The following is a 24,718-nucleotide window of genomic DNA, read 5'->3' as shown; positions in this document are numbered from 1 at the left end:
CAGAAATAGCAAGGATGAGAAATACATCACCATATTAAAGGAAGGTGAAATCTAATTCCTTGTTTCAGCAATGCACTCAGTAATTGCTGAGAATAGTTCAACACTGCTGCTATATCCTCAATGCACATACCTATACACACACACAGTACTAGAAATCATGCCTAGTATATTCTACATGTCTTAATTTATGATAATTAAAATCAATGCCACATTAATTCCAAGAAACTCAACTCCAAGAATTGTATGACAGTTGTATGAACGAAACATTCACCATTGATAATAAAGCTTTTAAAATACAGAATCCTTCAGAAACTCATGTGTTGCCATCACACTAAAACCATCACACTTTGTAGAGGAAAGAGAGTTATTGCATCATTTTTCAGACTTCACAGAAAAACAATAATTACTCCCCAGAAGACTGTGTAAGATTACATCCCTCAGGGGATCGAATGTTCCAGGTGCTTAGATCCGTATTCCAGAGAATCTAATCAAATCAAAAGTGACTTTTATTTTCTGCAAAGGATGGTACAGTTTCTTGACATATCTACGAATTTTGGATCACTGCTTCCAGCTCTGGACAATGTGGAGAACGTACCCACCTCCAGCTCCCTCCTTGGAATCCAGTCGTGGAGACGCCACACAAGATAAAGGGAGCTGAAGAGCAGAGAGAGCCTGCAGAGCAGAAGTGGTTCCCGATTGCAGGGACAGTCCAGGACAATCGGACATTAAGGGCCACAGAGCAGGGGCAGATTCAAGGAGGCTCCTCTAGCTGGGCCATACACATCACTGTCACGGGCAGATAAGCAGAAGCACCAGCTGGAAGGGCTGCTGTAAAATCAGGGCAGTGCCTGACTTAGAGGGAGTCACCTCTGGGAAGAAGTATGGTGGGCCAGCCAGCTCCTGCCTATGCCTCTTCCCCACTCAGCACCTTTCCACAGGCCACAGGAGGCAGAGTTAGCAAAGCCCAGGGCCAGTCCTCGGAGGGAGGGGAGGAAAGACAAGGAGTGAAGGGTCCCTGGTTACACTTCAGTCCAAAGGGCACCTTCTCTCGCCAGGTTATCTCATCTAGGGAGGACAGGTAGTGCCTGAGCTACTGTCATTCGCCCCCTGGTAGAAAACTTAGGCAAGGCGGCTAAGCATCACAAAGTACTAAAAGGTCCATGCCAGAGGCATGAATAACCAGAAATCAGAGAAACATCTGCACTATAAAAGGAAGAAAAAAGAATGGAATGACTTAGACCAGAAGCAGCAGACCTAATAGAAAACAAAGAACTAAAACTTAAAACAAAATAAATACCATAAATAGCCTCAGCAAACCAGGGAAGGCTACTGGAAATGCAAGTAGAAAGGAGCAGTTAGAAACCAGTGATTGAAAATACGGGGTTTGAAAAAGAAGAGCTTTGCTAAGGGCACTCACAGGACTGGTAGAAGAGCCGAGTGTGGTGGAAGAACGAACTGGTGAGCCGAAAGATTAATCAAGGCACTCTCTCAGAAGGCATCAGGACTGGATTTTTAAAATGAAAAGAAAATGTGATAAAACAGAAGTGTTAACATCCTTCCACAGCAGTTCCACAGAACGAACAAAGAATGAAAAGAAGCGAAAATATCTAAAGAAACAAGGACCAAGTATTCACCACAATTAAAGAAAGATACAACATTTCAGATTGAAAGATCTCACTTAGTGCCAAACAGGTTGGATAAGAAAAAGCCACGTGTAGATTCCTCATAGTAAAATTTAAAATCAAAGAAAGAAAAATCTAAAAGCTTCCAGAGAAAAAAGGCTGAAAACCTTTAGAGAAACAAACATCAGGTTGACATTAGAGTTTTTAATATCAGCACTGGATGTATAAGAAGAAAAAACGAGGCCGGGCACAGTGGCTCACGCCTGTAATCCCAGCACTTTGGGAGGCAGAGGTGGGCAGATCACAAGATCAGGAGTTCGAGACCAGCCTGGCCAATATGGTGAAGCCCCATCTCTTCTAAAAATACAAAAATTAGCCGGGCGTAGTGGCAGGCACCTGTAGTCCCAGCTACTGGGGAGGCTGAGGCAGGAGAATTGCTTGAACCTGGCAGGAGAAGGTTGCAGTGAGCCGAGATCGTGCTACTGCACTCCAGCTTGGGTGACAGGGCGATACTCTGCCAAAAAAAAAAAAAAAAAAAGAAGAAGAAGATACGAATAACATTTTCAAAATGTAAAGGAAGAAATCTTGGAATCTTTAGTCTGGGAAGATCTGTTGACATTTTAAGTGTGTAGGAAATATAGATATATTGGTCAACAGATACAAAGTTTTAGTTAGACAAGAGGAATAAGTTTTTGAGATCTATCACATAGCAGGGTTACTATAGTTAGTAATAATCCATTATATATTTTAAAATAGCTAGGAGTAAATTTCAAATGCCTCACCACAAAAAAAATAGTGAGGTGAGAGATATGTTAATTAGCTTGATTTAACCATTTACACATTGTATATATGTATAAACATCACATTACATTCTATAAATGTATACAACTGTGATTTGTCCATTGAAAATAATTAAAAACACTCTCAGAGGATAGGTAAACTTTAGAAACTGCTGGCCACACACGGTGGCTCATGCCTGTAATCCCAGCACTTTGGGAGGCCAAGTCAGGAGGATCATTTGAGCCCAAGAGTTCAAGACCAGCCTGGACAACATAGCAAGACCCTGTCTCTTAAAAAAAATATATAAAAAAAAAAAGAATAAGAATGAAATAAATATCTTTACAAATATACAAAACAGATATACAGATATACGGAAATGTAATTTACCACTAAGGGACCTACATTTAAGGAGCTTTTAAGGTTCTTTGGGATAATAAAAATAATCCCACAAAGAAGTCTTATTTGCAAAAAGAAATGATGAATAAATAAAATGGTAAACAAAGGCAAATCTAAACAATATAAGTCTACATAAAATAATAAAGATGTTTAACTTACGGATTCTTTTTAAGGACAGAACTAAATTTTGACATAGGAGGGTATCATTAAAATTAAAATATTCAACTGGGTTTGGGAGAAAGTTTAAGACAGTTAACTTTAAACCTTTTTTTTTTTTTTTGAGACAGAGTCTCGCTCTGTCACCCAGGCTGGAGTGCAGTGGCATGATCTTGGCTCACTGCAACCTCTGCCTCCCGGGTTTAAGCGATTCTCCTGCCTCAGCCTACCAAGTAGCTGGGACTATAGGCGCACTCGCCATGCTCAGCTAATTTTTGTATTTTAGTAGAGACGGGGTTTCACCGTGTTGCCCAGGCTGGTCTCGAACTCCTGAGCTCAGGCAATCTGCCCATCTCGGCCTCCCAAAGTGCTAGGATTACAGGCACAAGCCACCGCGTTGGCCAACTTTAAATCTTTTAAAGCTTAATATGTACGGTAAAGTTTCAAGGGAAACCAATAGAAAATATAGTACATAAATTCCAAAAGAGTAAGAAGCAAAAAATAGAATATAAACAAAAGAATAAAAATTCAATATATCCTCCAAAAATACAAGATGGGGTGGGGGTGGGAAGAAGAAACATAGAAAAAGTTGGACAGATAAAAATCAGTGGTTACAATGGCACAAACATGTCCAAATGTATTAATCACAAACGATATAAATGACTTAAACTTGCCAGTTAAACAACAGATATTGCAAATTAAACAGATGTTTTTAAAAATCTGAACACCATGCATGTAATCTCAGCACTTTGAGAGGCCGAGGTGAGAGAACCACTGGAGCCCAGGAGCTTGAGACCAGCCTGGGCAAATAGCAGAGCCTATCTCTTTAAAAAATAAAGAGAAAAGAAAGAAAGAAAAATTCAGCCAGGTGCAGTGGTTCATGCCAATAATCCCAGCACTTTGAAAGGCCGAGGCAGGAGAATTGCTTAAAGTCAGCAGTTTAAGACCAGTCTGGGCAACAGAGTGAGACCCCACCTCTACAAAAAAAAATTTAAAAATTAGCTGAGTATGATGGCACACACCTGTGGTCCCAGCATAGCAAATATTCTACAGAAAATAACTACAATTAAAAGCACCTTAGTAATATATTGGATTAAGCTGTTTTTATGAAACCAACTTTGCAGAAGATTAAGTTGTTTTTAAAACTGCATATTTATTTACTAACATGGTTAGAAAATAAAACTTTTTTTTTTTTTATTTAAGACAGGGTCTGGCTCTGTCACCCAGGCTGGGGTGCAGTGGTGAGATCAAGGCTCACGGCAGCCTTGACTTCCCAGGCTCAAGTGATCCTCACCTCAACCTCCCCAGTAGCTGGGACTACAGGCACACGCCACCATACCAGGCAAATTTTTGTGGGGCTTTTTTGGTTTTTTTGCTTTTTGTTTGTAGAGATGGGGTTTCAACATGTTGCCCAGGCTGGTCTCGAACTCCTCAGCTCAAGAGATCCGCTCAACCTTGGCCTCCCAAAGTGCTGCCACCGCACCCACCCGAGAATGAAACTTTTAAAAAACAAACCATTTACCGTATCATTGCCCTTTCTTGTTCTGCAGCCCTGTTCCTGATAAAAGCTCCAACCCTTGGCCCCTTGGCTGTGCGCACTATGATAATTTCTCACTATTTGTCTCCTATTCAACCCCTGGCCTCTCCTCAGACAAGACCCATTGTTCCCCAAGACCTCTCTTCACATTTCCCCACTTCTCAGGCTCATCCTACAAGAGGAAAATTACATGATTTAGGGGCCAAAGCCACTGCAGTCAGTTGTTGTAACAGCAATTACTTTGTCTTTATTCTAGAAGGGAGTTTTAGATATTTATTTTGTACTTTTGCCATTCCACTGATTGCATCAATGTTAGATTTTCAATTCAATTAACTCTTTGGATGTTATAGGTATTGAGGAGGATCACCCTTTCTGTTTCTGATTTCCTTTTCCTGCTTTACTGCATAGCACAGAATGTTCTGAAATGAGTGAGCAGGAAACTCTGTATTACTCTTGTCTTACGTGGAAATATTTCTAAGTATTTTTACCATTAAGTATGATGTTAGCTGTTTGTTTGAGATAGTCTTCATTATAAGGAAAAATCCATTTCTAATTTATTAAAGTGTTAATCAAAAATAAATGTTGATAAGGGAAGCTGGGAAAATGCTGTGAGAACACTCTTATCTCTGTAACTCTACTATAAATCTAAAAACATTTCAAAATAAGACATTAAATGAAAATAGATGTTGACTTTTATGTGATGTCTTCTCAGCATCTATTGAAGAGGCCATATGAATTTTGGATACACATTTTAAATCCTGTAGTCAAAGCATAAACTTTTCCTGTTGATCTCCCCACATCCATTCTCACTCATTTCTAATCATCTCCCTCTACTCGACATAAAGGTTTTTCAACAAATGTAAATGAGATCCCCCTTGCACTCCTAATTAAAATCCTTAAATGGCTTCCATTGCATTCAAGACAAAATCCAAAATCCTAAGTGTGCCTACAGGTCTTGCATGATGTAGCTCAGCTTACCTCTGCAGCCTGCTCATTCCGCCTGCTCTGGCCACACTGGCCATCTTCCCAATGCCCTCACTTTCCTGCCTCAGAGCACTCACCTATCCTGATCCCACTGCCTGGAAGTATCTTCCCTACTCTTGGTCTGGCTACTTCTTACTTGTGCTTTCAGATCTCAGCTGAAAAAGGCCCGCCGTTGAGCAAAGTCTTCCCTTTCCCATACCAGATTCCCTGTCACTCTGCCCCATGGCACACTGCCTCCCTCGCATTTCTCACAAGTCATCACTATGTCCTTATTTGTGGGATTATTTGTTAACATCCACACATTCACTAGACTGCGTGTCCTTGAGGGTGGAACCACATCAGGATTCTTCACTGCTGGCTACTCGGTATCTAGCACAAATGCCTGGTACAAAAAGGGCATTTAGGCCAATCACATCTGTAATCCCAGCACTTTGGGAAGCCAAGGCGCCGGACTGCCTGAGCTCAGGAGTTCAAGATCAGCCTGGGCAATATGGCAAAACCCCATCTCTAGTAAAAATACAAAAAATCAGCTAGGTATGGTGCTGCGCACCTGTAGTCCCAGCTACTTGGGAGGCTGAGACAGGAGAACTACTTGAACCTAGGAGGCAGAGGTTGTAGTGAGCCAAGATCGCACCACTGCACTCCAGCCTGGGCAACAGAGTGAGGCTCTGTCTCCAAAAAACAAAAGCACCAAACAAAAAAGGGCATTTAATAAGTATTTCTAATACTGCATGATTTTGCACAGGTCACTTAACCTCTCAGTGCCTCTGTTTCCTGTCTGTAAAATGGGGCTAAGAAGACCTCACTTCACAGAGCTGTGCTAAGGCTTAAACAAGCTAATGCACATATAGCACCTTAAAGATGGACCTGGCACATATACAATACTAGGAGGCTGCTTCTTGTCAGTCTTTTTTTTGTTTTGTTTTGGAGACGGAGTCCCACTCTGTCACCCAGGCTGGAGCACAGTGGCACCATCTCGGCTCACTGCAACATCCGCCTCCCTGGTTCAGGCGATTCTCCTGCCTCAGCCTTCCGAATAGCTGGGATTACAGGTGGCTGCCACCACACCCAGCCAATTTTTATATTTTTAGTAGAGATGGGGTTTCACCACGTTGTCCAGGCTGGTCTTGAACTCCTAACCTCAGGCAATCCAGCTGCCTTGGCTTCTCAAAGTGCTGGGATTACAGGCATGAGCCACTGCGCCCGGCCTTCCTGCCAGTGTTTTTTGAGACAGAGTCTCACTCTGTCACCCAGGCTGGAGTGCAGTGGTGCAATCTCAGCTCACTGCAAGCTCCGCCTCCCAGGTTCACGCCATTCTCCTGCCTCAGCCTCCTGAGTAGCTGGGACTACAGGCGCCTGCCACCACGCCCGGCTAATTTTTTTTGTATTTTTAGTAGAGACCAAGTTTCACCGTGTTAGTCAGGATGGTCTCAATCTCCTGACCTCGTGATCCGCCCGCCTTGGCCTCCCAAACCTGCCAGTCTTAATGTAGCCCCTAAGTCAGTGGCCAGCAGGCACCTGTTCCACCCTGCTCACCCTTCTACGGAGTCTGATTCCAAACAGAGCAGTGAGGAAGAACAGCCAGCTCAACAATGCAGAAAGCTGAAAGCATGGAGAAAGACGGAGGATTTATTCATTCTTGCACTCTTCTGACACTGCCAGTTCCATGCCCTTCCTTCCTCCTTCATCCCTGCTATAGTCCAAAAGACACAGGATAAACAAGAGGCCACAGCAAATAGCATTTGCACAGTCTTTCTTACATTTATTCATTTAAAAGATATACTAAGCACTAAGTACCAAGCACTATTCTAGATGCCAGGAATACAACAGTGGGAAAACATAACAAAAATTCATGCCTTCACCTCAAGGGCTCTTTATAGAGAACAGAGAAGGCAGAGAAACTAATAATTGCTAATATTTCCCTAACCTTATGATGGAGGTATTATTATCATCCCTTGTTTTGTTTTGCTTTTTGGGTTTTTTTTATTTTTTTTAGACAAGTTCTCACTATGTTGGCCGGATTGGAGTACAGTGGCACAACCATGGCTTACTGCAGCCTTGACCCCCCTAGGCTCAAGCAATCCTCCCACCTCTGACTTCTGAGTAGCTGGGACCACGGGCCACACCACACCAGCCAGCTAATCTTTAAAAACTCTTTTGTAGAGACAGGGTTCCACTATGTTACCCAGGCTGGTGTCAAACTCCTGGACTCAAACAATCCTCCCACCTCAGCCTCCCAAAGTGCTGGGATTATAGGCATGAGCCAGCACGCTCAGCTATTAGCCCTTTTTAAAGATGAGGAAACCAAGGCACAGAGATCTCTCATCAGAGTCAAACAGCCAGTCAGCAGCAGAGGCAATAGGAGCCCAGGCAATCTGTCCCCAGAGCTGTGTTCCTAACTGCTGCATTATTCTGCCCTTTTCTGAAAAATAGGAGTATATAAAATCTTCTACCTCAGAACAAAGGGTCTCAACTTTGAAGCTTTTTGTTAAAGCAGGGTGTGGGGGTTGCAGGGATGGGAGGGAAACACTTGTCAGGACATGTCAAATATTCAACAGGAAGTCAAGGTGGATGTCTACTAAATCCAGTGAACACAAGTTTCCAGGAATCACCTCCTCAAAGGATTCTGTGGGCAGCTAAAACCTAGGAGAGGGGAAGGAGAGAAGATGAATGGGGAAAATCCAAACTATAATACTACTGCCCTAAAAGTTCTCACAAGGGCTGACAGGTCCCAGCCAGGATGGAGCCCATATTCTGCCTCTTCCGGCCACTCCGGACAGCTGGCTCCCTCCCTCTCCCCTGCTTCTTCCTTGCCAACTTTAATCCACCTCTCACACCCAGGCTTAGTTTTATTGCTTGATTACCTTTCCAACACATGAGATCCCACGCCTCCCAGACTGGCAGGAAACCGGAGCCCTCAGTAGGGGCATCGAAACCACCCAGTTGGCGGATATCAGGGCTGAGGAGAAGAGACTGCAGCAGGCAGGCCAATTCATCCCAGGCACTAAGGCACCAAGAAGCCAAAATGATATCTGGGCAACCAGACTAGGCTGCCACAAAGGGCTCCTGGAAAACAGGCACATTTTCAAAACAAAATCGACTTGTGGGCTAGCTCTACCTGGCATTTAATTAACCTGAATGGGTTGGACGTACCAAAAAAGTCCACCAAAAATAAGATTAAAATCTCAACTGTTCCTCCAACACATGCTCCCAAGCCTCCACACAACATGATCCACCGTGACCACAACATCCACAGTGTAAAAACACAAAACCCAGGGTCACTCAGATCCTCCTAGTGTGACTCTGGGGCCACACAGTTTACTCTCCGGGAACACATAATCCCAAACACAGGACAGAGTGGGCTGAAATTGCCATAAACTCTGACTCTCCACAGACTCAAAGGCAACCTGAATCAAAATCATTTCCAATCTGGGTCTGAACCTGTCAAAATCTGTGTCTACAGAGACAGCTGGTGTTTGGCCAGCGAGTTCAAATCAAGGTGGAACTTTCCTAACTTTCTGGGAGAGGAGGGCATCAGTTATGAGGCAGAGCTGAGGTTTTCTCCAAGGAATTTTTCTTAAACTGGAGGCAGCTACAAGCATCTGCCTACAGGCTGCCACCTGAATATAAAACAAAAATATAAGCAACAAAGGAATCAAGTAATAGAAGTATCTACCTCACAGGACTTCAATGAGGGTGAAATAAGTTATTTGTAAAATGCTTAAAGTAGTATCTGGCACATAGTAAGTATAATATATCTGTCAAATATTAATAACATAAATGAAGGAAATACCAATTACTCTGAACAAAATCACGGTCTTGCCTACATAGAAAGCTTAATTTTTCAGGGTCATGAGTTTGTGATCACATTCTGCATACATATGAGTTGTGATTTCCTAGGCCTCAAGTCACACGATATCAAACTTGTCAATATGTCAAAGAGCACGTGGCATTCCACAAAGAGCTCTATGTCAAGGAACCTGGTGATTTTTTTTTTTTTTTAGACAGACTCTCGTTCTGTCACCCAGGCTGGAGTGTAGTGGCACAATCTTGGCTCACTGCAACCTCCGTCTCCCGGGTTCAAGTGATTCGTATGCCTCAGCCTCCTGAGTAGCTGGGATTACAGGCATGCGCCACCACACCCGGCTAATTTTTGTATTTTTAGTAGAGATAGGGTTTCGCCATGTTGGCCAGGCTGATCTAGAACTCCTGACCTCAAGTGATCCACCTGCCTCAGCCACCCAAAGTGCTGGGATTACAGGAGTGAGCCACTGCGCCCAGCCAGAACCTAGTGAATTCTCATCACAATAGACAAGATTAAGGCCTAGTGAGAGAGGAGGACAAAGATTAATAAACATCACTGAATTCTAAGCATTGACTACGATATTCTTCAAATCTGTCTTGAAATATCCATCATACCACTCTAGAAAAAAATCTAAGACTTCTTAGCAAGATAGTAAAACATTTCCTGACAAAAAAAAATCTATCACTTGATTAATTATTCTATTCCCATCACCTCAAAGAAGGAAAAAAAAAAGTGTGTTCTCCTCAGATGAACAAACATATATTCAGATCCAGCCTGAATTTTGAGCAACAGTCACCACATTCAACCTTATTAATCTACTCTCCTGTGGAAGGAACATGAGTTTGGGGATTGTCTCCTGCTAAGTTTCTTCGATTCCACAAACAACACCATAGTCAGTGTCCATCACTTCAGTTGGCTCTGCTGCCATTTCAATTTGCCAAGCAAGAACAGACAAAGCAATCTATTTCACAATAAGGGAACCAAAAAACTAACCCCTTTTCACTTTGTTCTTCACCCACCCACAACTACCTCTTAAATTATTTTTCATAAAGTATATATAACCCACTTCAACTCTCCCACAAGCAGACTAGAGCCAAAAAAAATTGGGAAATCATTTGGCCTCCTACTATTATTATTATCAATAATATTATGAGTATCTCTGCCAATTAAACTAGAAATTCCTTTGACATTATATCACTCGATTAAACATAGCTCTGGGCTTGGCATAGTGTTGTGCATATGGAGGAAGTTTGCCCTAACAGATCCAGGGCAAAAGATCGTTAAATAGAAATGTATTCTTTCATTATCATCCTCCCTGTCCTTATCACCACCAGCACATAAAGCTCTTTACAGCCAAAACTATTCTCCATAACCAGGGACATTTTGGGTACTTTATGAATATATACAGCTAGCAAAATGACCAATTTCCAATCAACCAGGATTTGATGAATTAGGTCCATGTTGATGAATTAATCTTGAGGCCATCCTGACCCTCTAATCCTCCTCCCACACTGGCTACTCCTCTGAGCAGGAAGAAAAGGTGAGAACCAAGTCTGCCAAGCACGGTGGACCACTAGCGGATTGGATTCAAATTTCAAGATAAAAGAGGTTGTACCTGGTGATAACAACTATGTTTTTAGATCATCCATGGCTAACAGAAAACTCACTGAAGTAAAACTTGATTTTGAAAAACTGTCACTGAAGTCGCTGAAGACAGCCTGCCTGTGAAACCCATTTCTGTAGAAGGTTTTATGTTAAGAGAACTTTTATGGCTCTAGAAAGCAGATCATTTCTCCAGTCTTTGGGAACAGTGAAATTACACAGTCTGCCTCTGAATTATTGATGTCATAATTTATTGAAAGGTCTCCATTAGGTCATAGGTCACACCCCAGATGCAATGATGCACAGATACACAGATGCACAGACCCATCACAAGGTCTGTGACCAGGGAGTAAAAGCAATAGCAAGCCAATGGCTTTTGAGATCTGCTATATGCAAAGGCCCCATGGTATCAGACCAAAAAAGAACTCTAGGTCAGACCGACACGCAGAGCTTCCAGCATACTCATCTGATTATCTCATTCTGTCATCTTAATAATAGGGCAGGTATTCTTTATTGCATTTTACTTGTAAGAAAACTAAGACTGGTAAATTTAAGTGACCTCTAGCTGGGCACGGTGGCTCATGCCTGTAATCCCAACACTTTGGGAGGCCGAAGTGGGTGGATCACTTGAGGTCAGCAGTTCGAGATCAGCCTGGCCAACATAGTAAACCCCGTCTCCACTAAAAATACAAAAATTAGCCGGGCATGGTGGCGGTCATCTATAATCCCAGCTACTCGGGAGGCTAAGGCAGGGGAATCACTTGAACCCAGGAGGCAGAGGTTGAAGTGAGCCAAGATCACACCACTGCACTCCAGCCTGGGTGAGATTCCATCTCAAAAAATAAAAATAATAAAAATTTAAGTGATCTCTCCATTGTCTCATAACTAGTTCATATAAGGACCAAGGCCAGAACCAGATACTTGAATTTTTGGTCTACAGTTTACTTTATTAAATTATGAGGTTCCCTATTCAATACTTGTTGATATTCACTGCCAAAGACTCCTCTAGATGTTGGGAATAGAACAATGAGTGAAACAGATAAGCATTCCTGCCCTTGTGGAACTGATATTCTAGTGCTGGGAAAGAAATTATAAATATATACACAAACATAGTAAGTGTCCATAAGTGGCTTAGAGAAAAATAAAACAGGCTACAGTGTTGGAGGCTGGGAAGAGGCTGTGGTGGAGGAGCAGTTCTAACTTCACTGGGTCAGGGAAGGCCTGTCTGTAAGGTGACTCTGAGCAAAGACTGGAAGGAAGAGGGTAAAGCATGGTGGCAGTAAAAATAACCGTGTTTCAGGCAATAAATACAGACTGTGAGGTGGGAGCAGGCTTGGTGTGCTGGAGAACAGCCAGTGCAACACGGGTAGAGTGAACAAGGGGGAAGTGATGGGAGATGAAGGGAACTAGAGCCAGCTCACACAGAACCTTGCAGGCATGATAGGGTCTGGGGGGTTGACTCCAGATATAAAGGGAGACCTCAGGAGGGCTCTGAGCAAAGACATGACACTAGCAGCTCACTCTAGAATGTTGCTTGGGTGGGTAGAGAAAGGGGGATCCACTAAGAGCTTAGTATAATTGTCGAGGCAGAGATTTATGTGAGCACAGAACCTGTGCTGATTGGTCATATGGAAAAGTTTACCTTTTAATTTTTTCCAACACAACTAGAAGAGCCACCCCCTTCTCTTGCACGTGCAGCCTGATAACTTGTTGCTCTACCAGCTGATCTAGAGGCAAGATGGCCAGCCCAGGACAATGGTGCCAGGTGTTTTTTGCCACGTAAATGGCCTAATTGTGTTGGATGTAGTTCACTAGTGAAGATGAGGTTAAGGAAACTACTGGATAGGAAAAAACATCATTGACTTTGGTTTCCTATTACTTCAGGATGTTTGCTTGCCTTTAAACATTCTGTGATTCCCTGGGTTGTGACGATCAATTCCCTGATATAACAGTCCATTTCCATAGGCCAGGATATTTTTTAAGTACCTGGAGATATTGATCTCCTACAGATGATGGCTGCACTTTCAGGCAATGAGATGGAAAGAGGAGATGGGCGGCTCCCCCTGGGGAACTGCAAGTAGCATTGTTTGATGTGGCTTTTCACTTAACTAGTGATTAGTAGTAACCAATTGGAAACCTTGAAATCATTTCTACAGGAAGCAGAGCCAGGTCAAGGGCCTTCTGAAGACATTAACTTTAGGTCACTGGAGAGAAGTATCATTTAGCTAAGAAGTGTCTTAGAATAAAATGCTAAAACATAGCTAGCATTCGTCAGAATTCTTAATGACTGTGTTAAGTCTTTTTACTTTATCTATAGACTGAGCTAAGGGAAAACTACCTAGAGGTTAATGAGCAAAGTAAAGAACTTGAGAGCTGACATTACCTTTCAGATGGCTGGCCTTGGCCCTCCAGTGGTCTCTCAAAGCTATATTTCTGTAACACTCTCCTTTCTACTGGAACTGTTAAGGCCATCGGTAATTTTATCACCAAGACCTATAGTTTCTAAATAATGACCTCCACCAAAATATATTAGCATTCAACCAGAATACCAACATGATTTGGTTTCTGGTCTTCTGCCTTTCGCTCTCCGAGGCTGTCTCTTAAGGCACTTGAAGATTAGTTTTGGGAAAGGGAGCTGGCATAACGGAAAATGAAAGATTCCATTAACTCTATGACTCTTGTGGCTAATGAAAGCTATTGCTGGTAGGGCTCAAGGTTTAAAAAAAAAAAAAGAAAGAAACAAAGCGGGAGAGAAGGAACTTCTCACTAAATTGCCATCTCTCAGCAAATGATTTCATTAGCAAAAAAGTGGAAATGAACATTTCCACAGTAACTCACCAGGTCAGTACAGCCACTTGGACACCCCAACGATTTCACTTCCCTCCATCTCAGATCAAGCGAGTGCACTGTGACTGACATAACCATCAGCGACCACATTAGCTTTTCTTTCCAGGGCCATTCTTCGCATCCCATGGGAAACACATGCGACTTTGCCTTTAGGAACCCACATGAATCTACTAGAATGGCCCCCACTCTGAGTAGCAGCTTTGAAACCAACCCCCTAACACCATTTTTTAAAAAATGTTAAACACATACACATTTAAGAAATTAAAGACATTCAAATGCCTAAATCCTGGAGCACCAAGAGGCTGGCTACACTGGCGCTGTGTAAGACAATCATTTTGCATCCTTGTCTCCTGGCCTTTTTTTTTTTTTTTTTTTTTTTTTAGATGGAACCTTGCTCTGTCACCAGGCTGGAGCGCAGTGGCGCAATCTCGGCTCACTGCAACCTCTACCTCCTGGGTTCAAGCGATTCTCCTGCCTCAGCCTCCTGAGTAGCTGGGACTGCAGGAACACGCCACCATGCCCAACTAATTTTGTATTTTTAGTAGAGACGGGGTTTCACCATGTTGGCCAGGATGGTCTTGATCTCTTTACCTCGTGATCTGCCCACCTCAGCCTCCCAAAGTGCTGAGACTACAGGTGTGAGCCAGTGCGCCTGGCCATCTCCTGGCCTTTAAACAGGAGGGACATGGGGTTCAGTAAAGGACAACCTATTGGCAGAATTCAGAGTCAGGGGGCCGGGCATGGTGGCTCATGCCTATAATCCCAGCGCTTCGTGAAGCTGAGGCAGGCAGATCACCTGAGGTCAGGAGTTCAAGACCAGCCTGGCCAACATGGTGAAACCCTGTCTCTACGAAAATACAGAAATTATTAGCCAGGCTTGGTGGCACGCACCTGTAATCCCAGCTACTTGGAAGCCTGAGATGGAAGAATTGCTTGAACCTGGGAGGTGGAGGTTGCAGTGAGCCAAGATCATGCCACTGCACTCCAGTCTGGGTGACAGAGTGAGACTCTAGCTCAAAAAATAAAAATAAAAAATAAAAATAAAAGAATTCAGAGTCTGGGAAGCCAGAGAGTCTCCTCAGTTGGACTTCTTGGCAAATGGAATGTATGACAAATCAAAGGCAGTACTGACACACCCTCAAGCTTCCAGTGTAAAATTTAACAAATGGCAGCCGCTTCCTTTAACCAAATCCATAAGTCTCCCAAACTTACAAATATTTATAGCATACTTAAATTAACTTCCTAATAAACTACTTCACGAATTAAAGGAACCCCTACTTCCTTTATTCAAATCATTATGTAACCCAGCAGTATTCAAATCATTATGTAACCCAGCAGGCTCTCTTCTCAAGCATGGTCCAGAATAAAAGAACATTGTCTTCTGCCACACCTGGGCTGTTGCTTTCTTTTCATCTCCACAGCCCAACCTTTCAGGACACCAGGGCAGGGTTCCATACTAAATGCAGCACCCACACAGTACTCAGAGAAGTCCACCCTGCTTCAGACCCTGTTTGAGGGGAACTGAGAGAAGACACAGGGCCAGAGGTGTTCAGGGCCTACAGAGCTGCCAAACTTTTACTGGAAAAGGTGAAAAAGTCAGTATTTTAGCTTCAGTAGGCCATTGCAGTCTCTGTTCCAACTACTCAACTCTGCTGATACCACACAAAAGTGGCCACAGACCAGAGTAAACAAACGGGCATGACTGTGTCCCAATAAAACTTTATGTATAAAGAAAACAGTGGGCTGGTTAATCTTAAAGCTACTCTCATGGCGGTGGAGGAGTGGAATGGGAAGTGGCCGCTGGTGGTTCTGAGCATTTTGTCCCTTTCTCAGAAATCTGCAGATACCCTCAGGGGAATGGCAAACCACCACTAAGCTTGGGGTAATACCTTCAACATTCCCGCTATAACAGGGGTGTCCAATCTTTTGACTTCCCTGGACCGCATTGGAAGAAGAAGAATTGTCTTGGGCCACACATAAAATACACTAACAATAGCTGATGGACTTTAAAAAAAAAATCGCAAAAAAAACTCATACTTTAAGAAAAGTTTACAAATTTGTTTTGGGCTGCATTCAAAGCTGTCCTGGGCCACAGGCAGCGCACAAGCTGAAGGTTGGACAAGCTCACACTATGACTTTCTTTCACCTCCTTCCGGAAGGAAAGTGGCCTCAAGCAGGGAATACGCAAAAGTTAGTCATTCTCCTTCCGTAAGTCTAGTTATATTATGAAAGAGGTCAACTTGGGTTGGCAAGTCTTGTTTACGAATAACAGTCTAACTTATTAGTATAGGTGGGTGCTGGAAGGTCAGGCCCCAACAGGAAATTTCCCCTCATCCTCCATGCAAACAAGCAATGATTAAAAATGGTAATTTTGATGGTTGCAAAACAGTGTGAATGTACTTAATGCCACAGGACAGTATGCTTAAAAATAGTTAAAATGATAAATTTTGTTATGTATCTTTTACCATAATAAAACAATGTTTAAATTTTTTAAAAAAATGGCTGGGCCCAGTGGCTCATGCCTGTAATCCCAGCACTTTGGGAGGCCGAGGCAGGCAGATCATGAGGTCAGGAGTTTGAGACCAGCCTGGCTAACACGGTGAAACTCCGTCTCTACTAAAAATACAAAAATTAGCTGGGTGTGGTGGTGGACGCCTGTAATCCCAGCTACTCGGGAGGCTGAGGCAGAAGAATTGTTTGAATGCAGGAGGCAGAGGTTGCAGTGAGCCGAGATTTGCGCCACTGCACTCCAGCCTGGGCGACAGGGTGAGACTCTGTCTCGAAAAAAAAAAAAAAAAATTAAGGCAAAATAGTGATAGTCACAGGGTCGGGGGGTGGACATTAGTAAAGCTGACAAAGAACTGGTTATTGAGAAGTTCCAAATGGCAGAAACAAGCAGTGTTTTCTGAACTCTTAGAATGAAATGGTAAGTTAAGGCACCCAAGAAGCTCTGGCCATCTTATAAGGCCAAAAATCAACTTCATCATCAACATTTTCTCTTGAAGCCTTGAAGTATTTTGAGCATATCTCTCCTTTGATGCTAGAGTTTCAGCTAGACCACAATGCACCTTCACTACAATGGAAATCCTCAATAAAGCTGTCATAGAGTGGGCCAGGCGCGGTGGCTCACGCTTGTAATCCCAGCACTTTGGGAGGCCGAGGCGGGCGGATCACGAGGTCAGGAGATCAAGACCACGGTGAAACCCCATCTCTACTAAAAAATACAAAAAATTAGCCGGGCGTGGTGGCGGGCGCCTGTAGTCCCAGCTACTCGGAGAGGCTGAGGCAAGAAAACGGCGTGAACCCGGGAGGCGGAGATTGCAGTGAGCCGAGATTGCGCCACTGCACTCCAGCCTGGGTGACACAGCGAGACTCCATCTCAAAAAAAAAAAAAAAAAAAAAAAAGCTGTCATAGAGTGATAGAATTTCGGCACTGAAAGGGACCTTGGAAGATACACTACCCAGCAGCTCTGAGCCTTTTCCTGCCACAGCAGGCATGACGGATGGAGCTCACAAGCATGATGGATGCAGCAGGATCCACTCCCATGGCCTGCTCAATCCATTTCCTTCTCTGCTGCTCAAGAAAGTACTGCAGAAGGTGAGCAAGGGTGGCATTATTATATGAATAACCTTGAGTCCAGGCTAGTTGTATTGTTAAGTAAGGCATTAGCAAGCTTAGAGATCTTATTTGTGTTTGTACATATACACACACATATACCCACACACCCGCATATATAACAGCCTAAGAACTGATTTCTAATACAATCTAACTAGAATTTCTAAAATGCCATTTGGGGTTGATATATATTAGACTCTGTGCTTTTAATTTATACCAAGTAAATGAGGGAACTGTAATACCACCCCTGGAGACCCTGTAGGCTTTTGTAAAGGGAGTCAGAAAGTGTAAATGGCCACAGAACTACTAGGGTTTTGTTTCGTTTTTTGTTGTTGTTGTTGTTTTTTCTTTAAGATGGAGTCTCTCTCTGTCGCCCAGGCTGGAGTGCAATGGCACGATCTCAGTTCACTGCAACCTCCGCCTCCCAGGTTCAAGCGATTCTCCTGCCTCAGCCTCCCGAGTAGCTGAGACTACAGGCACACACCACAACGCCCGGCTAATTTTTTCTATTTTTAGTAGAGATGGGGTTCCACCATGTTAGCCAGGATGGTCTCGATCTCCTGAACTCATGATCCACCTGCCTCAGCCTCCCAAAGTGCTGGGATTACAGGCGTGGGCCACCACGCCCGGCCTAAGTACTAGTTTTATAAACCTAAATAGGAGAAAAGCAAAACCAAACTATTCAACCTCTTTGTGCATGTATTAATTCAGGCTACCTTAGACCATTGTAGACCACAGGCTAACTTAGAAACAGCTAGAAAACTGACTAACCAAGGTGAACACAACACAATATACATATATAAATATCTGAAATAAAGATATATTACTGACAAGAAGTGTTTTTTCAGTGCCCAAATGTGCAATATGCAATTCTATGCCCCGATACTGTCATATCTCTAACCCACCAAAATCTAGGAGAATGGGAGAACTCTCATATTCTCGGAGAACCAACAACTAACCAGAGGCTATAACCACCATTTCTTCCTTTTTTTTTTTTTTTGTTTGTTTGTTTGTTTGCTTGTTTGTTTTTGAGACGGAGTCTTGCTCTGTCACCCAGGCTGGAGCGCAGTGGTACAACCTCAGCTCACTGAAACCTCTGCCTCTCGGGCTCAAGCGATTCTCCTGCGCCAGCTCCCAAGTGTTGGGATTGTAGGCACCCACCACCACACCAGGCTAATTTTTGTATTTTTAGTAGAGACGGGGTTTCACCATGTTAGCCAGGCTGGTCTCGAACTCCTGACCTCAAGTGATCCACCTGCCTCGGCCTCCCAAAGTGCCGGGATTATAGGCATGAGCCACTGCACCTGGCCTCTTCCTTTCGTTTTTAAGACAGTCCTAACCCAAGCTCAGTTATCTCCCTAGAATAGCATTTCCCAAAAAGTGTTCAGAGGTATTGGTGAATAAAAGAGTGCTATCACCAACTAAGTTTGGGAAACTGAGCCAAAATACATCTCTACCAAGTATCAATTTCTCTGCCGTGTGATTTATCAGAGTCTGTAAATATGCTTGTATTCATTATGCAGCTCCAGAAGGATATGGCAGCAGGCAGTGTTTCCCAACCTTACTAACTACAGCACTCTTTTTGTCAGTATATCTCATGGGACTAGCATTCCATGGAACCCACTTTGGGAAATGTCACAGCAAAAATACATCCAAGATGGGACTCTGATTTCCCAGTATATGGAATTATTTGAGCCCGAGACTCTGGATTTTAGTATCAAATTTTCCTAGTTACCTCAAATGAGGTGGTCTAAATATGAAGATTAGAACTAGAACTCACTTGACCCACTACAAATGCCCAAGTAGTCACTAGCCATGTGCAACTATTTAATTTAAAATAATTATAAAATTAAATAAAATAAAAAATTCAATTTCTCAGTCATGCCAATCACATTTCAAGCACTCAATAGCCACATGTGGCTACTGGCTACCATATTGGACAACATGCCTATATATCATTGCCATCACTGCTGAAGGTTCCACTGAACAGCATTACACTAGAGTATAAGCTCCCTGTGTTTAGGGGGATTTGTCTACTGTGTTTTGTTTGGTTTGGTTTTGTTTTTTCCCTTTGAGACAGAGTCTCACTCTGTCGCCCAAGCTCCAAGCTGGAGTGCAGGGGCACAATCAGAGCTCACTGTAACCTTGAACTCCTGGCCTCAAAGCACAGGTATTACAGGTGTGAACCACTACCACGCCTGTTGTATTTTCTATTGTATCCTCATCTGCATCCAGTGCACCGCTTTGAACACATTTTTTTTTTTTTAATAAATAGCCATTGAATGGTAACAGGGGGGAAAAAAATTTACCATGAATAAAATTTCCTCTTACTGGTAGTTTCCTGGAGTTGTTCCCTTCCACTTCCCCTCCCAACTCCTGTCCTCAAATTCTCTGGTGACCTTCATGTGTTCATCACGCACTACTCACAATAGCAAAGACACGGAATCAACCTAGGTGCCTTGTCGAGTGGTGGACTGGATATATAAAATGTGGTACACATATATCGAACACTACACAGCCATAAAAAAAAATCATTTCCTTTGTAGCAACATGGATGCAGCTGGAGGCCATTATCCCAAGCGAATTAATGCAGGAACAGAAAACCAAATACCGCATATTCTCACTTATATGTGTAAGCTAAACATCGGGTACTAATGGACATAATGGTGGCAACAATAAAAACTTGGGACTACTAAAGTAGGGAAGGAGAGGGAGCAAGGGTTGAAAAACTATTGCATACTATGCTCAGTACCTGGGTGACAGGATCATTCATACCTCAAACCTGAGCATCACTCAGTATACCCAGGTAACAAACCTGCACATGTACCTCCAAATCTAAAATAAAAGTTGAAAAAAAATTATCTGTAACCAACCATGCAACACCCTGTCTCCAGGAGGGAAATAATTAATGTTCAATAAGTATATATGTATTTATTTTGATATTGATCAATTCTATCCAAAAGGCTATAGCACACAAACATGGATGCACTGATACTGGCTTCTACATTCTAGAACCCAAAATAAGTTAACATGCAGAAACCAATGTGCATATTTTGTACAGCTTCCTACTCACCTATTTCCCCAATTCTAAAGTCACATAAAATGTTCCTTCTTGGTTTGTCTTCCTGATTGGGTGATTTGGCAGGTGTAGAGTGAGTGGCCACCCCACTGCCTCTAAAAACAGAGGATTCAAGTGTAACAACAGGTTGGTTATAAGCATTATGATGCCTTTATTCTCACGAGCAGTCAGAAGTAAAATATCTGACACCTTTTTTCATGCACCAAACCTCACTCTAAATTGACTCTTAGTCTTTTATCACCACCCCCCACAAATGATCACTTTCCACAGTCCATGGCTCGCCACTGAGTATGCTAATCAATACAATAAAAATGTAAATGTTTGTTCCACTCAGTACTCTTCAATATTGAAGTGTACACTTTCACAATCACCTTTCCTTGATAACATAAAAGCTCTCTAAATCCCTGATTAATTACTTCTCAGGCACCTGCTAATCTCGCTCGCTCTTTCCAATTAACAAAATCAAAACCAACAGGTTTTAAAGTTCTTGCTAAAAAGACCAATTGTGTTGATTCATCCACCTGGCCCTCTCCTGAAAATGGTTGCTTATCTCTACTTTCCATCTTTAATGGTTTAATAAATGTTTTTATTGTAAGTCTCGACTCCTATTAAGATATGCAGACTAAATATATCTCTTTTGTTCTAATATTTAGATTTCAAAAAAATCGATTTCAAGCCTCTCCAAAAGCATTTCTTCTAAATAATGTGAGGCTGTGTCTCCTTGCATTACTTTACTTCCCTTGTGCACGTCAATAATGAGACTCCAGGAGGAGGTCAATAGGACATTGGAGAATACGACAAGACAAAGTCGGCGTCACAGCCGGGGTTCAGCATCCCACTGGTGCCCACACTAGGCCCCACACAAGAAATTACACGACAGTTACAGCGTTCATGTGACATGGGGCCAAGGGCCTTGGCAAAGGAATTTAAGTATCCAACTTCACTAGGAGTCCCAACCAAATGAGAAAGTAATTCAATCTTTACTGTCTTTATAGTGAAAAGCTATTAATGAGGTGTCTCTTGCTATGTTGTGAAAAATGAAAAGAATAAATCCTTACTGCTTGACTACAGAGAAAAACAAGTACACTCAAGAGTGTTAATTTACATGATGGGTAGTTTAGGACACCTGGCTGCAGACAAGTGCAACCTATGCAAATAGGTAACCCCCAGCTGAAGGACTGCAGACACCCAAACCTCCTACTCACAAGCAAGCTTTGTTTTTATCAAACAACCAGCTGTTGAGAGTCTCTCTGAACCTATTCTGGTTCTGGAGGCTGCCTGATTTAAAACACAAAAAGAGAAAAGAAACTAGCTGTTGAGATCGGAAGGGGCACCTTGGAAGGTACAAACTGATCCAGTATGCTGACAATCAGTCAATCAATACCTCAAAACATGTAACCTTGACTGGACTAAGGCACTCTTTTTTCCTCTTGGCTTCCAGTGGGATTACTGCATTAATTCCCAAGAGCTGCTGAAGTATGAGGCTGACTTTGCTCCTTGGTTTTGTTATCAGCCTTAGTTAAGGTGTTTGAGAGAAACAGATACTTAAAATGTGTGATTACAGTTTAAAACATCAAAGGACTCTGATTAAATTTGTAAGTGGTGCTAACAGCCTTAATAACTTTAATTTGTTAAATTTAGAAACTAAGTAAGGCTAATCAATGAATAAGTGAAACCATTTTTGACATGAAAATTACTACTTTATAAGTAAAAAATTATCTACAAGTTGAGCTTAAAGTTCAAGAAATACTAGGTTTTAAAATTTACTATTTTAATAAACTAATAATTGAAAAAGAACAACTTACTATAAATATCTTTCCAAACATAAAAGCCCTCCTCAGTTATTAAAAACGCAATGACAATTCACTTAACCTTTGTGCCAGTATTTTAAACTTTTTTTTGCTTTAAAAAGTAGTAATAATGACAAAGTTAAAAGACAGCAAGACAAGCCCCTAAAAGTGAAATAAAAACATCTAGAAGACACACGCTGGAGTTGTTTTTCCTTTTCATTTTTTCTTTTTCTTTTTTTTTTAAAGAGACAGGGTCTCATTCTGTTGCACAGGCCAGAGTACAGTGGTGTGATCATAGCTCACTGTAGCCTCTAACTCCTGGGCTCAAAGGATCCTCCTGCCTCAGCCTCCTGAGGAGTGAGCTACCATGCCTGGCTCCAGAGCAGTTTTGTATCTAAGGAGTTAGGAATGGAAAATCACCTCAGAAAGGAAAAGGGTTAATGAGATAGTAAGGTGGTCATCACTGGGACCACTGCTGACCAAACAGGAAACAAATGAAAGTATGCAAGTCACTGGCCCCACTACGTCCAGCCCAAGCCTATAAGGATAGGAAAGCAAAGTCAGTGTATGGGGTAGACCAGGTGAGACCATGGCAACAGGGGCCCACATACCCCATTTCCTGTGCCACATGGAATGCAGGCCCACTACTGCTAGACCATCTATTAATAAATCTTCCAGAAAATTTCAGACAGTGGTAATTTGTACATATTCAGATTTTTAAGGGAAAGCATTTGATTTTTAAATCATGGCAACTAATGATGGAAAACATTGCACAAGCAAAACAAACACATATGCAGGCCACAAATAGCCCATCCAAAGCCCATTTGTGGTTTCAATCTACAAGATAGTCAAACTTCACAGCATGAGGCACTCACAGCCTGGATCTCACCTGCCTACCAACTGCACCCAGTCACACCCTATGTCAAACATCCTGCAACTCCTGAAGATGATTCCAAATGCTGGGCTTTTGCTCATACTGTACCTTCTACCCAGAATGCCCCGCCCAGACCACCTGGAAAGATCATCTCTTTCATGGACTGTGTCCTCCTTCCCTCAGGTAGACTCAACCACTCCTTCCTTTGCCTCTTACACAGATTTCTATCATGACCTTTATAATGCTTTAGTATTAATGTAAATAAGTCTGACGTATCAAATCCACTTAGAACAGCACTCCGCAGAGGAAAAGACCAAATTTAAAACACAGATAAATTCCCTAAGACTTATTTATTGAAAGTAACAGAAACTAATTTGGTTGCTTGAGGATATATAGGGTGACTTACTGAATGAGGCTCAAGGCATCTCACAGGAGCCAAGGAAGGTGGCCAGGGCTTAGGAAGGGCTGGAGCAAAGACTGGAAATCCAACCAACAGAAAGGAAGTGTTTTTTCCCTCTGGTTCCAATCTCTGTTTTTCCAGAAATGAACACAGTGGTTTCAGTTCCCAATATGACACCTTCTAGAATTCGAGGAATGTGCTCACCCCAACTGGCTATCTCATCAATTCAAATTTCTAAGCGAGGACCTGACTTGCCTCTTTCACCCAACCATATCACCAGAGAATAAACATCATTACCAAAGGTCCAGGGAGGCAGTTCACAGAGGAGGAGGAATGGCTTCCAGAATGTGCCTCCAAAATTGTTTGCTGAGTAAATAGCAACCACTATCCTGCACTGAGGAAAACAGGAAGTACAACACAGGCACTGCAAATCTATCCACCAAATCAGGCTTTGCAGGAAGCCTAGAATGAAAGCACTTTTTTATTAGAGGATGATGGCACTAATAGTGCAGACTGTGAAACATGGAGGTGTTGTTAAGATAATGCATTTTAGCTTTCATAACTATCTTCTACTTTATTCCAAAGAGAAGTCCAACTTCCTGTGCCCCCCAGAGGAACAGAATAATAGAATCATAACTATGAGTTCTGACTGGCCAGCCATTGTCAATGGGTACTCAAGAGATTCAAATGTAAAGAATTTAAAATGCAGAAGACGGAAAAGGCAAAACTATAAAGATCAGGGGTTGCTAATGGTTTAGGGGAGGAAAGGAGGAATAAACAGATGAAGCATTGGCAATTTGTAGAATGCTGAAAATATTCTGTATGACACTATATTGGTGGATATGTGGCATGCATTTGTCAAAATTCATAGAACTGTCCAACACAAAGAGTGAACGTTGATATATATGTGAATTTGAAAAGAAAAATAATTTAGGAATTCAGGGGATCCTAGGAAAGAACCCAGCCTGTGACAAAAGAATCTAACAGTATTACAAATGTAGGAAACAACCTTACTGAATGACGTAGGAGAAACAGTAGTAACCTAAGTGACTTTGCAAATGAGTGGCATCTGTAAGAGTAAAGGCAAGTTGAGTTGTAACATGGCCGAATAGGAACAGCTCTGGTCTACAGCTCCCAGCATGAGCGACGCAGAAGACCGGTGATTTCTGCATTTCCATCTGAGGTACCGGGTTCATCTCACTAGGGAGTGCCAGAGAGTGGGCGCAGGAC

General features: G+C 42.5%; 1 protein-coding gene across 4 annotated transcripts in view; it reads right to left on the bottom strand.

The window, feature by feature from the left end:
* OSBPL10 (oxysterol binding protein like 10) overlaps positions 1-24,718 on the bottom strand; it is a 346,584-nt gene that overhangs the window by 252,898 nt on the left and 68,968 nt on the right. The window contains exon 1 of one of the 4 annotated variants that reach the window (XM_063612618.1): positions 10,896-11,013. The exons of the other annotated variants lie outside the window; for them this stretch is intronic. The gene's annotated coding sequence lies outside the window, so the exon portion shown is untranslated. Of the gene's footprint in view, positions 1-10,895; positions 11,014-24,718 lie in introns of those variants that run through there. 4 annotated transcript variants of the gene reach the window in all.

This window comes from Symphalangus syndactylus, chromosome 1 (genome assembly GCF_028878055.3).
Source record: "Symphalangus syndactylus isolate Jambi chromosome 1, NHGRI_mSymSyn1-v2.1_pri, whole genome shotgun sequence".
Lineage (NCBI taxonomy): Eukaryota > Metazoa > Chordata > Mammalia > Primates > Hylobatidae > Symphalangus > Symphalangus syndactylus.
The sequence above is the reverse complement of the archived record's forward strand: the minus strand, read 5'-3'. Positions and strand labels throughout refer to the sequence as shown.